The 12,344-nt window shown below is 51.9% G+C and overlaps 1 protein-coding gene across 2 annotated transcripts in view; it reads right to left on the reverse strand.

Moving 5' to 3' along the window:
• RAB11FIP5 (RAB11 family interacting protein 5) overlaps positions 1 to 12,344 on the reverse strand; it is an 82,885-nt gene that overhangs the window by 22,920 nt on the left and 47,621 nt on the right. The window lies entirely within an intron of this gene.

The raw sequence follows: 12,344 nt of genomic DNA on the forward strand, positions 1-12,344 counted from the left end.
TACTTTGAAGCATTTCCCTACTACGACTGGTGAAATTTACATGCCCCTTCCGGAAAAGGGGCCAGTGTAGACGTAGCCATGGAGGTTAGGTCCATAAAAGGCTATTAGCCAGGGGATAAAATGGTGTCCTTGGCCTCTGTTTGTCAGAGGCTGGAGAGGGATGGCAGGAGACAAATCGCTTGATCACTGTCTTCGGTCCACCCTCTCTGGGGCAGCTGGTGCTGGCCACTGTTGGCAGACAGGATACTGGGCTAGATGGACCTTTGGTGTGACCCAGTACGGCCGTTCTTATGTTCTTATGTACTTTTCCAGCTCCATATATTAGACTGTTATTAGGGGTTCCGTAAAATTCTTTCGAGTTTAAAAGGGTTCCGTGGCCAAATAAAATTGGGAAACTCTGCGCTAGACTGTCAAGTCCTGGCCAGCAGGGACTCAGAGCTGCCCTAGATCTGCACAGCAGACAGAGCTCGACCAACACCACACCGTCTCCCTCGACAGAGTCACTTGAGAGTGACCAGGCAAGCTGGATTTCCTTCCCTAGCTCCAGCCCTCTTTCTCCCCCACGCACATTCCCATGGCGCAGTGGACCAGAGAAAACATTCCAAGCAAGGCGCTCCTCCCCTAGCAGCTATTTGTCAGAGGATGGGAGGGTGTGAAGGACGACACAGATCTGTGGGTGGAGGGTGTCAGACGCTCCTCAGCAGCCTGGCCTCGCAGGTTTGCACTGGGTTTTAAAAGCCTGACTAATCCACCCACTCCCGTAAAAGGAGCATACAGCTCAGTGAGCCAAAACGGATCAACGCGGGGAGAAAGGAACCCAGTGTTTGGTCGCACTTCCCAACACAGCTCGGCCGCTCTCCCAATTGCATATGCACGTCTTATAGCGCGATGAGCAAACCCCAATGCCTCTTCTTGATCCAACAGACCGCCAGCGTCTACATTTCTCCCGGCCAGAGACTGTAGGTGGTCGGGGTCAGCAGAGAAATGAAGCCACGTGCACACGGAAAAGCGGAGGCAGCCAGCAGTCAAGGCCCAAATTCCAATCTTAATGGAAGCAAAGATTAGGCGCGTTCCCATTGGTTGGAAGAACAACAGCTGCTCTCTGTGCCGCTCTGGGCATTACTGGAGTCTGAACGTCGGGGGGACAGGACCCCAGCAAGCTCCCTAGGAAAACTAGCACTTGAAGGCCTTCCCGTCCTCCAGGGAGGAGTCGTACAATTCCCCAGGACCAGGCCATGACTTCTGAGGCTACCTGGCCCAGCAATACACCCAGGGGGGCAGCACTCCGCACGCCGAGCAGTGCTGCAGAGCTGAGCAGAAGGGAAAAGGGCAGTAACTGAGCAGTGGGGTGGGGGGGAGGGGAAGGTAACAAGTCAGCTTCATAAAGGCTCCAGATCATATGCCCTACATCTAGTCCCTGGGATGTCTGCCCTCCAAAGCACACAGACTAAGGATGTAAAATCCCGATTAATTAGATAAAGGGTTAAACATTAAGTTTACCTGAATAAACAGGAGGGGGGGGGGTGAAGGGGCCGCTCCAGCACAGGTGGGCTGCAGTGGCTCCGCCAGCCATGGGCTGGCTGGAGCAGCCCCCCCTCCGCCCAGTTCACCGTAACAGGTAAGCCTCCCCCGTTAAGGCTCTACATAAAGGGGGTGAGACAAAAGCCAGCCTAAGGGCTCGCAGCCCCTGTTCCAAGGGGAGGGCTGAAGGCTAACGGAGCGGGTGGTGTTTTAATAGGACGTTTAAAGCGTCGGCCCCACCCGGATGGGTGCGGAGCTCGTCGGGTTCCCATCGTTGATCACACTGACGCGCCAGAGGACGTGGTGAGGACCAGGACTTCAACAGGGTTCAAAAAAGAACTAGATAGATTCATGGAGGTTAGGTCCATCGATGGCTATTAGCCAGGGTGGGCAAGGCTGGTGTCTCTAGCCTCTGTTTGTCTGGAAATAGGCAACAGAGGAGGGATCACATGATGGTTCCCTGTTCGGTTCACTCCCTCTGGGGTACCTGGCACTGGCCACTGTGGGCAGACAGGACACTGGGCAGGATGGACCTTTGGTCTGACCCAATGTGGCTGTTCTTATATAGCGACTAGACCAGCAGAGGGCAATTGTGGCCCATCAGGGTTCTACGTGTGGCCTGCGAGGCCTGTTCTTTACCGCTGCCCACGCGCAGAGTTGCAGGATTTGGGTTCCGTCCATGTCATCGTTTCCCTACCGGTGTCACTAAGGCTGTGTCTAGACTACACGGCTCCGTCAACGGAGCCATGTAGATGAGGGTTGTACGCAAAGGGAAATGAGGCGGCGATTTAAATAATCGCCGCTTCATTTAAATTGAAATGGCTGCCGTGCTGAGCCGACAAACAGCTGATCAGCTGTTTGTCAGCTCAGCGCGCTAGTCTGGACGCTCCGCGGTCGACGTCAAAGCCTTTTGTCGGCCGCCCCGTTATTCCTCGTGGGATGAGGTTTACCGGGGTGGTCGACAAAGGGCTTTGATGTCGACCGCGGAGCATCCAGAATAGCGCGCTGAGCCGACAAACAGCTGATCAGCTGTTTGTCGGCTCAGCGCGGCAGCCATTTCAATTTAAATGAAGTGGCGATTATTTAAATTGCCGCTTCATTTCCCTATGTCCAGTAAACAAATCTACATGGCTCCGTTGCCAGAGCCATGTAGTGTAGACATGCCCTAAGTGACTCGCACGCAAAGCCGGGGCCCGTGGGGGCAGGCGGGTGCTGACTGCAGATAGCACTGGCGGTGAGAGCCGGGCGCTCCCTCTGCGGCCAGGCCCAGCGCTGCCCCGGTTCCCTCCGCGCTTCCCACCAGTTCTAGGGACGCCAGCACAGCGAGCCATCCAGCCCTCTCCCAGGAGTCCCTCTTGGGTCTGACCATCCTGCCGCCACTGAGATGGAGGGGGGGCCACTCATGCGGCCGGCTCACTAGCCTCACTTGCCCCTCGCTGGTCTAGTCTGAGACCACCAGCTCTTTGGAGAGAGGGATCTCCCGCCCCGTGCGGCGTGGCCCCAGTTCTGAACAGGGCCGCGAAGAACCACCCACCCGCCGTCCGGTGCTTGGTGGCCTCGCCAAGGCAGGGAGGAGCAGAAACGAGGCCTTTCGAGGACTCTAGGGTGACGTCCCCTCAGCTCTGTTCTCATGCCCGTGGGCTGCAGCTCTCCTGCCCCGCAGAGCAGCCGGGCAGTGCCCCCTCCCCGTCGGCTCCAGAGGCTTGGACGTCTGTCTCTCCCGCCTGCAGGGACTACACAAGGCCTGGCCAGACCCCTAAGGAAAGGCCCAAACCCAGTCAGCCAAGCCCCCAGGGGCTCAGCGAGGAGGCTACGCCGGGCACCGGCTGGGAAGGCCTGCAGCCAGTGGGCAAAGGGGATGGCGCTGGCTGGCCTAGCTCTTCCCAGGCCGCCCCTTTCCCCCAGCATGTGGGCTCTGGAGCACCCCCATTCTAACCTCCGCTGGAGACCCCCCCAGGCCTCCGGGCAAGCCGCGCTGGCCCACGCGCCAAGGAGAAACTGCTGATCTGCAGTGCCTGACGTGAGACCCCCAACCCGGGCCTGAACTGCCGAGGTGCTGAGCTCCAGGTGATCTGCATTTCTGCAAGCCAAGCCCCAGCTATCTCCAAATCAGGGGTCCCCCCCGCCACTCACTGGCGACTCTTCTCCCCCGCCTGGGAAGTGGGAGAGCCCCCCCGTTGACAGCGAGGGTGTAAGACTGAACGGCAGTACCGCTTCCATCATCTGCCCTGGGACCCCCACCACAGGTTTTGCTGATGCGGGGGTGGGATACACAACTGGCTGGGACAAGGCCAGCAACACAAGGGGGGGGATCCTCTGCTATCCTGCAAGGCGTGAGGTCACTTACCTCTGGGTCACGCACAAGGCGAGGGGGGTGCAAAATGTTACCTGCCAGCTCTCCCGAGCAGCAGCGTTTTACACCCGCTTGCACAGGTGTAAGTGGCTACAGAAGGGGCTTGGCAGCGCCTCTTACTCGGAGCAGGGGGGTCAAATGGGGCCAGGCAGGCCACAGAGCTGTGAGAAGCGGTGTGCCGGAGACTTCAACGCGCACAGACCCGTCACCAGCAATTAACCAGCAGCTGAGGGGGAGGGGGGTCCCGCTTTAGCCTAAATCGAGCATGGTTTGTAGTTTTTAAAGCCCTTTCACGGGATAAAGCGTCGTGTGTGGTCACAACCTCGCTTCACAGCTCATGGGTGTGTTTCTATATTTGCAATCTGCCCCATTGCTCTCACTGAACAACCAACCGCTCTCGCTGTTCTATTGGCCCTCAGTCCGTCAGACACCCTCGTCTGATACAACCCGTGGGCCGCAGACCATGCCAAGCATCTCCAAAGGGGGCTGCAGCTCCATTTGACACCGGTAGGGGTCTTGGACTGAAAACAAGTTGAAAACCACTGTCCTAGCCCATGATGATCCTAGGAAAGAGCGGGTGAACAGCCTGGCTGTAATCACTGGAAAGTTGCCCCTATTTTTTGTGGTAAGCAAAAATCCTCCTGCTCATTCTGCCAGTTCCAAACGGCCCTTCCCAGCTCCCAACAGCACCGTGCCCAAGCACTGAAACCTCCCATTTCGTCCCCACCAGCCATGCTGAAAACGGAGGCGACGAAACCTGACACAGTGATTTCATTTCCTTATTAAAGGCAATAAACCCTGAACATTTAAAATTCATCTGCCCCTAGCGCCCAATTCCACGAGGGTCGTCCACAGGGTTGTCACATGTCCATTACCAAACCTACAAGCCACCCACTCATTAGCTACAAGGCCTTAATTGGTGCCAGCATGAAGTTATAGCATCATAGAATACTAGGACTGGAAGGGACCTCGAGAGGTCATCAAGTCCAGTCCCCTGCCCTCACAGCAGGACTAAATACTGTCTAGACCATCCCTGATAGACATTTATCTAACCTGCTCTTCAATATCTCCAGAGATGGGGATTCCACAACCTCCCTGGGCAATTTATTCCAATGTTTGACCACCCTGACAGGTAGGAACTTTTTCCTAATGTCCAACCTAAACCTCCCTTGCTGCAGTTTAAGCCCATTGCTTCTTGTTCTATCTTCAAGAGGCCAAGATGAACAAGTTTTCACCCTCCTCCTTATGACACCCTTTTAGATACCTGATAACTGCTCTCATGTCCCCCCTCAATCTTCTCTTTTCTAAACTAAACAAACCCAATTCCTTCAGCCTTCCTTCACAGGTCATGTTCTCTAGACCTTTCATCATTCTTGTTGCTCTTCTCTGGACCTTCTCCAATTTCTCCACATCTTTCTTGAAATGTGGTGCCCAGAACTAGACACAATACTCCAACTGAGGCCTAACTAGCGCAGAGTAGAGCGGAAGAATGACCTCTCACGTCTTGCTCACAACATTCCTGTTCATGCAGCCCAGAATCACGTTTGCTTTTTTTTTTTGCACTAGCAAAAAAAAAAAAAAAAGTCAACTGTAATTTGGTTAGTGCGCCATGCACCTACGCTCTTTACCCATGTTAAGTCCTACTGGTCTACACAGTGGACCAGTTGGGGGTGCCTCTGTCTCCAAACGAGGCAGCAGAAAGGAAATCACCATTCGAGGTGGGGCTTGGGTGGCGACTTTCTACCGGGTTGTGGTACTTGAAGACCACATCAGAAGTGAAAAAGGAAGAGCCCTGAAACATGGCCCAGGAAAAACTTAAACCGAACCTGCCTGCTTCAGTAGCCCCCAACTTCCTACCCCCATGTAAAATGGGGCTAATACTGCTTTACCCAATGGAGCACAGGAGTGTTGACACACCAGCCACAGAAACCTGTTGGGGAACATTGTAACTTGACCGGGCACTCATTAATGGATTTAAAGGCGGCTATTCTCTTTCTAAGCAATTTCGGGAATCAACTAGAGAAAGCGAGAGTCCACAGAGCAAGCCTTCATATGCAAGAACAAAGACATGAACGGGATGGGCCATTATATTCCACACCCAAATGACATCAAAAGCTAAGTATTGGGCACTTACATCTACTCGACTATCCTTATTTAGCACAGACACTTTAATTGACAGGCTTTTTCCCTTTCTTTCTCCTCCCCCTCTCCCCTCTTTTTCTGCTTTATAATTCAACCTCTGTGCCTCTTGCTCCATATTTGTCCTCTTTAGAATTGGCTTGTGCCCATGAAAGCTCATGATAGTACTTATATACAACCGGTCCCCGATTTACAAACGAATTATGTATCAAACACTAGGTCGTAACTTGATCTGTTCATAAGTCGGATTACATTCACTTACGTATGGCTGCGCTGTTCGTAAGTGCGGATTTCATTCATAAGTGCGGATTTCATTCATAACTCGGGGACCGGCTGTATAGGAGGTTGGCCGTAAATACTAACGGTCGTAAGTCAATGTATTCATAACTCAGGGACCGGCTGTATTTTGATTAGTCTCTAAGGTGCTACAGGACCATTGTTGTTGTTGTTGACTTTTTTTTGTTACAGACTAACACAGCCACCCCTCTGAGACATCTGCTTGGAGAGGTACAGTTGGACATCAGTTACAAACTGATCCATCACGCCCCTCGTTAGGAACCCGAAATTCACAATCAGGCAGCAGCGACCAAAAAAGGCCAACACAGTACGATTCTATTTGAAACAGATGACTCAAAAAAATAACAGGAAAATTGAAAAGATCTGATAAGGTTTCTGTGCTTGTTTTGTTTAAATTAAGACGGTTAAAAGCAGCATATTTCTTCTGCATAGTAAAGTTTCCAAGGGGTATTAAGTCACGGTTCGGTAGCAAGCTTTTGAAAAAGCTACCATAAGGTTTCGTTCTGAATTATGAACCACCTCCATTCCTGGGGCGTTTGGAGTTCTAAGATTCTACAGTTTGGCCAGCCTAGAATTAGTTCATTTCACTTCCTGCTTCTCAACCCCTAAAGACTGACTAGTTCAGTTTCACGCTCCCAGATGAAAGAAAAACAAGCTGTGCACGTACTGGGTAAACATTTCAAAGGAAGCCCAAGTCCCACTGACTTTAATAGGCGTTGGGCTCTCAGGAAGCCTTTTGGTGGGCAAAACTCTTTCCAAAGCGCCCATCAAATAGCAAGGAGTAAGACCGAATATGTAACATCTGACTTGATATCAGATGGAGCAAGCACCGGACCCTCTTTCCCTCCTCCCTACAGTGCTGTGGGACTGGGCGCTGGCAGCGTACGGCAGGGGATGTGGCGGGGGTAAGGAATGGCTTTGAAAAGAGATTTTATTTTTTCCTTTCATGATTTCCCTCCTTTAATCTGATTCCATGTGTCCATGGCCCCCTGTGACTGCAGCACTTTCCATCAGGGTTACCAGGGGCAAGTTATTGTTTCCCCTTAATAATAAGCCTGCCAGGTAACCAAACTTTATCATCCCATTCCCCTTCAAGCCGCAGGAAGCAAAACCTGTTGAGCTCTGATAACATTGTAAGAAATCCTTTTTGTACTAGAACCAATTGTTTCAGCATCCCAGTAGGGTCCTTACCTCAAACAAGCCTGCAGGGTCTGTTCCTCTTACGCAGCTCTAGACCAGCACTCTCAAAACAGCCTCTTATTATTTTAAAAACCTGAGCGTCTCCACAGAACAAACAAACTTTTCCTCCTGCTTTCAAGGCAACGCTGCAAACCTAAACAAAATCTTAAGAGCAGCACGGCTCATTTAAGCCGAAAGGTCCTTCTGAATTTATTTTCCTTGAGGGGCAAGGGAGAAGCGGCTGGTTAGAGTTACAACATTCATCCCTTTTATAGAAGTCAGTGAATGCTGCTGTGAGCGGATTTGCTGCCTGGAGTATCAGCTGGCTGTTAGTCAGGGCCACTTCTGGTTCCATTTAAATGCACAGGAGCAAAATTGAGATTCCAGCTCAGATGCTGGTTGCCAGCTCCTTACTCTTCCCCCCAGTGCCCGGGCTGCTTCTCATGTCGTGCTGGTTTCTAGTACCGGAGGGGGCGCGTCAGAGATTAAAACCCAGATCTTGGGGAATAAAATTAAAAACCCTAAAATAAAATCCTTTTTGCAAACCTACGTGTGGAACCCCAGCCTAGTGGGTTCCTTCTGAAAGGGCATTGCTTGAAAGAAAGTGGTTAAAAAGCAGAACCCTGCCAAACCGGTCTTAGCGACATGCTTATTTAAATCTTAACTATAAACATCTAATTACAGACCTTTAACAAAGCTGATTTTGTGAAGCTTGCACAAAATCCACGGTGTTCGAAGGCCACAACTGGACGGATGCCACACAGACAGATCTAGTTAACCTGAAGCTAAATGCAGAGGAATAGATAACGGATGCAACTTTCGCTAGTTATTGAGTGCAGGGAACTTGGGAGAGCTTCCAGGAGCGGAACAAAATCTTTTCTACCATCAGGGCAAAGAGGCAGTAAAATAGTTTGACTCAGGAGTGGATGCAAGAGGGAAAAGCAACGGCTCCTTTTGCAAAGCCAAGGCCCCTCACCACTCAAATTATTTTTTTTTAAATTAATGGAGATTGCCTATCTCCTAGAGCTGGAAGGGACCTTGAAAGGTCATAAAGTCCAGTTCCTTGCCTTCACAGCAGGACCAAGTACCATCCCTGACACATTTTTGCCCCAAATCCCCTCTGTAAGGACTGAACTTACAACCCTGGGTTTAGCAGGCCAATGCTCAAACCACTCTTCTGATTGTAAGTGTACATTACAAAGGCAGTTACAAAGCAAAGCAATTTCTCCTTAAAATACAAGGGTGCCTGGAACCCACACATCTGTGTGGCTTATGTTGCCTGTAAAACATGGGTTCCCAAACTGGGGGGAATGTCCCCTTTGGGGGGTGTGAAGAAATTCCAGAGTGGGGCGCAAGGTGATCCAGTCCCCTCTCCCCTTCTTTCCCCCATCCATTTCCCCCTCCCAAGTTATGCTGCTATTTTTGTTTTTTGTCTCCACTCAGTTCTTTTTTTTCTCAACAAGTTTTGCTGCTATTTGGGGGGGAGGGGAGGGTGTTGAGGGTTTCACAAAAATCAAAAAGGGGGCGTGATGCCAAGAAGTTTGGGAACCACTGCTCTAAAATACGCAGTTGTAAGGGGCATTTCAATATCAAAATACCAACAGCAGCAGCAAGCCAAGTTCTGAATCTGTAGCTCTTTAGTGAAATGGACGCAGACATAGCCAAGAAACTGGGAACTCAAACAACGTTGCTAGGACATAGATAGTCAGGCCTGCCTGCAAAGGCCTAGATAAAAACAAAGTCTATCCGTCTGAGGCCTCATTCGGCTTTTGGTACATTCCAAACCATGCATGTTGAAACAAGGTACCATCCAACAACTCGGGGCTCTTATCTATGGCGTACAGATAAAGGGAAGAGCCTAGAAAATTAGCTTGATGGCTTTCTGCCTGGTAAGGACTCACTCCCCATCTCTATTGTTTCTTTGATTGTCTTGCTCTGTATAATTAATTTTGCTGGGTAGGTAAAAGAATATAATTGGTTAGATAATCATGTTACACTATTTGAGGACTGGTTAGTTAAATTTCAGTAGAATGATTGGTTAAGGTATACCTGAAAAATATTGCTACAGTAAAACCTGTGTTATCTGGCATGCACAGGGATTAGCGCATTTCGGTTATCTAAAAATTCCAGTTATCCGAGGGTCTCATCAACCTAGGAAAAACCAATGGACAATAATAGTAAAACCCAAGTTTTTAATATTGATAGTTGTGTAGTGAGAGGCAGCTGGTCTCACATATCTATTTTGAGTTAAAGATGATGAGTACTTCTTAAATAAAAAATTGTTAAACCAATCATAGTAAACCAAGCCAGGTGCACCTGAAGATGTGGCAGCATTGTGGGTCGGAGCAAAGCCGGTTAAAGTTTTCTGGTTAACAGAGTGCTGGATAATAACGGTTTTACTGTATATATATTAGGGACAAACTGAAAGTGAGGGGGTGGCGAAACGGGGGAAAAGCAAGGGAAAAACGGAAACGGGATTCATGCTTGCTGGAATGGAACCCCAATAAACATTGAATTGTTTGCACCTCTGGACTTCCAGGTATTGCTGTTCTCACATGAACAGAGAAGTACCAGGGAAGTGGGAACCGAACCTAAACTCTGTGGCAGGTCCAGAGAAGACTTAAAGAGAGTAAATGGTTTCTAAAACAAGGCCCTACGCAAGGAACAAAAAAAACCTGCGCTGCTGTAGCAAACATCCCCACGAGGGCCGAGTTTAAGCTGTTCTGTCACTATTAGGTTTGTGACACTTGACCTAAGAGGAACTCCCCTGTTAACTCCTTCCTCAAACCCTGAAAAAATGGAGGCGATTCAAAGAAACGTGCTCACATCAGGCCGCTGGAGCAGAACCCTTGAGAAAGGACAGTGGACGTGATCGTTTCCAGGGGATGCAGAGGGGCAAATCTCACAGCAAGCAAACCAATTTGGCTCGCTGCTGCACACTGAAAATACAAGCGGAGCGGTACGGTCGCAGCGCCCACACCTGTAAGCGTGATGGAGCAGACAAGTCAGGAGGACGGAGTTAAAAATGGCAGGCAAGCACCCTTGGCTTGGCTTCCATCAGAGACAGGATTTACAGTCTGGTTCAACGGCTCTTAGCACCCCCCCGGCTTACGGATTGTTCCAGCCCCCTTGGAAGAACTCAGACATTAAGACTAAGGAGGCAGATGGGGGTGGGAATTGCATCTCCATGAGAACACCAGCCCAGTGCTGAAATAGCGCCACGTTCCACACTACACGGGACGCAGTGCCATGGCACACGAGCGGAGTCAGAGACTCATAAGCAGGAGGAGCGAGGGAAACAGCAGAGCTGGGAGTAGCCACTTCAAAAGCGGTCACGTTGCTCCTCTACCACCCTCCTGGGCAGCACAGGGCCACGCTGACTCCACGGCCAGAGAGCAGATCCTCCTTCCCAAACAGCGCACCGGCTGCGCAGAGCAGGATCCCGGCTGCATGTCAGGAGCAGTGGCTACCTAGGAATAGCATCTTCTACGCACCTTCCCACCCAGGATTTCAAACACGCTGAGGGAACCCGCCGCCCGAGAGAACTGAACCACCCCAAGGCTGAGAAGGTCCAACGGCCTTGCCTAAGCTCACGCAACGGATCTGCGGCAGAAGCAGGAACAGAACCCGAGGCTCCTGACTCCCAAGCCGTGTTTTAGCCACAAGACCATCCTTCCTCCCGACACCTTTATAACCCCCGGGAAGTTCTTTTTTCCCTGTCGCAGGCAGGCTAGAAAGTTTTAGAAAGGGTCTAACCTGGGACCTCTGCTCCGTTTACGCTGTAGTGCGATGTCAGAAAAAACGGGTGACTTACCTCCCCGTAGCTGTCGTTCTTCGAGGGGTGTTGCTCATGTCCATTCCAAATCCCACCCACCTCCCCTTTGTCGGAGCTTCCCGGCAAGAAGGAACTGAGGGAGTGGCAGGCCGGCAGGGGTACATAAGGAGGAACTGAGGGGAGTGGCGGGCCGGCAGGGGTACATAAGGAGGAACTGAGGGGAGTGGCGGGCCGGCAGGGGTACATAAGGAGGAACTGAGGGGAGTGGCGGGCCGGCAGGGGTACATAAGGAGGAACTGAGGGGAGTGGCGGGCCGGCAGGGGTACATAAGGAGGAACTGGGGGAGTGGCGGGCCGGCAGGGGTATATAAGGAGGAACTGGGGGAGTGGCGGGCCGGCAGGGATACATAAGGAGGAACTGGGGGAGTGGCGGGCCGGCAGGGGTACATAAGAAGGAACTGAGGGGAGTGGCGGGCCGGCAGGGGTACATAAGGAGGAACTGGGGGAGTGGTGGGCTGGCAGGGGTATATAAGGAGGAACTGAGGGAGTGGCGGGCCGGCAGGGGTACATAAGGAGGAACTGGGGGAGTGGCGGGCCGGCAGGGGTACATAAGAAGGAACTGAGGGGAGTGGCGGGCCGGCAGGGGTACATAAGGAGGAACTGGGGGAGTGGCGGGCTGGCAGGGGTACATAAGGAGGAACTGGGGGAGTGGCGGGCTGGCAGGGGTATATAAGGAGGAACTGGGGGAGTGGTGGGCCGGCAGGGGTATATAAGAAGGAACTGAGGGGAGTGGCGGGCTGGCAGGGGTACATAAGGAGGAACTGGGGGAGTGGCGGGCCGGCAGGGGTATATAAGGAGGAACTGGGGGAGTGGCGGGCTGGCAGGGGTACATAAGGAGGAACTGGGGGAGTGGCGGGCTGGCAGGGGTATATAAGGAGGAACTGGGGGAGTGGCGGGCCGGCAGGGGTACATAAGGAGGAACTGGGGGAGTGGCGGGCTGGCAGGGGTACATAAGGAGGAACTGGGGGAGTGGCGGGCTGGCAGGGGTATATAAGGAGGAACTGGGGGAGTGGCGGGCCGG

Source organism: Pelodiscus sinensis, chromosome 4 (assembly GCF_052426305.1).
Source record: "Pelodiscus sinensis isolate ZL-2025 chromosome 4, ASM5242630v1, whole genome shotgun sequence".
In the NCBI taxonomy this organism is placed as follows: domain Eukaryota; kingdom Metazoa; phylum Chordata; order Testudines; family Trionychidae; genus Pelodiscus; species Pelodiscus sinensis.